This window comes from Phodopus roborovskii, unplaced genomic scaffold, assembly GCF_943737965.1.
Source record: "Phodopus roborovskii unplaced genomic scaffold, PHOROB, whole genome shotgun sequence".
NCBI lineage: Eukaryota > Metazoa > Chordata > Mammalia > Rodentia > Cricetidae > Phodopus > Phodopus roborovskii.
In genome coordinates, this window is record NW_026126602.1 from 919,458 (window position 1) to 921,317 (window position 1,860).

Below are 1,860 nucleotides of genomic sequence, written 5' to 3' on the forward strand. Positions count from 1 at the left end.
GTAAAGCCATGGTCAAGACCTAGATGGACTGACTCTAGGTTAGTTCTAAAATACTGGGCCCGGAAATGTTCATGATGGGGAGCGTCACCATAACACCCTTCCTGCCACACAAAAACATCTGCTCCTTGAATTCTCTATCTCTTCCATGAAGCCAGTGAGAACACCAGCACAGCTTGCAGACATGCCACACCTCCTTTCTATCACACCTCCCTTCTGAGCTGGCATCATTGGTCGAATTCAGCAAGAAATGTGAATGACAGAATTAGACCATCTCTCTTTCTTTTTTCTTGGGCTCACTCATTCACTTTTTAATTCTCTGACCTTGAATTTATTGGGCATTGTTTAATATCAGCACATTGTAATGAATAAAATTAAAATAATAAAAGATTAAGTAGATTATATTTCATCTCAGAGTGAACTGTCTATCATGATACCTCAGAACTATGGAAAATGGAGAAAAGACAACCCAGAGCTATGCTGATGATGAACAGTACTGAGAGGCCTAGGAAGAAACAGTGCTCATACATTCCCACCAGTATGGCCAGTTGAGGCCAGGCCAGGGCCCTTTGGGAGGGACATCCCTCCTGTAGTTGGAGGGTGGTTGCACTACCTCCCTGGAGAAGAGGAGATTATTACCTCAGCAGAGGAAACTGCCCGAGCTGTGGGAAGAGAGGAAGGACCAGAGGTTCAGCATCACCAAGCAGAAGGAAAGACCTAGGACGCTATGATGTGGAGGCAAATGACAAAAGAGCCTGATTTTGCCAGCAAAGGAATTACACCTCTTTGGCAAAGGACAGTCAAGGGGCATTGGAGAGGCAGGATGAGGTTCAGAATTTAATTTAAAAGTATATATATATATATATATATGTGTGTGTGTGTGTGTGTGTGTGTGTGTGTGTGTGTGTGTGTGCGCGCGATACAAGAACATCCTAGAAGCTGTGACTGAGAAAGGAGGTTGAAATACTGAAGGGGTATGAATGGAAATCCTGAGATATGTCAAGCAGTGTGGGACAGCCCAGATCTAACCTTGAGCACACAGTGTTTTCTGGGATTTTCACATCTAGAAACCATATTAACATTTTGACTTGTTTTCCAGTCTTGTTATGTTTTTACCTCATGTTTAAATCTGCATACCCTATTCATTCATTTGCTCAATTGTAAAGGCTTTACATTTAAGGCCATTTTAGAGTCATAGTAGCATTGAGAGGAAGGTAAAGGGGCTTCCTGTCAACCACCCCATCTGTCCTCAGTATACACAGTGCCCTTCATCATCATCACCATCCCCGGAGCGGCATGCCACTAGTGAATGTCAGATCACAGATCCTTTAACTGCTGTTCTGTCTCCCAAATAAGGTCACACATTCCTGCAGTGTCTTCTTCTAGAGGCAAGGTACAGAAGGCATCTGTGCCCTGTGACTCTCACAAAGAGCTGAGTTCCCTGCTCCTCTTACAGCCCTGAGACACTTTGACTTATAATTTTACTTTCACTGGTGTCTTATGACTTCCAGCACATAGGCTAGGTCATTGTCACATGATACAGCACTTACCACCCATCTTACTCCCCCAAAAACCCTTAAAGGAACACAAAGCCACTCTGTGAGTGGGAAGCATCACAGAGACAGTGTGTAGACACAGAGTAAGGAGTGGATACATAGCATGCTAGTAACTGGACTTCCCATAAACTGAAGAAACTGAATACACACACACACACACACACACACACACACACACACACACACACACACGGCTTACTGTATGTGACAACGAAATTGTCCCTCTTTTGCTAGTGTTGTATAGCCTAGTCCTAAAATTAGTTTTATTTGATTGTGAAACCAAGTTTAAAAGGGTTCACAGGGCTGA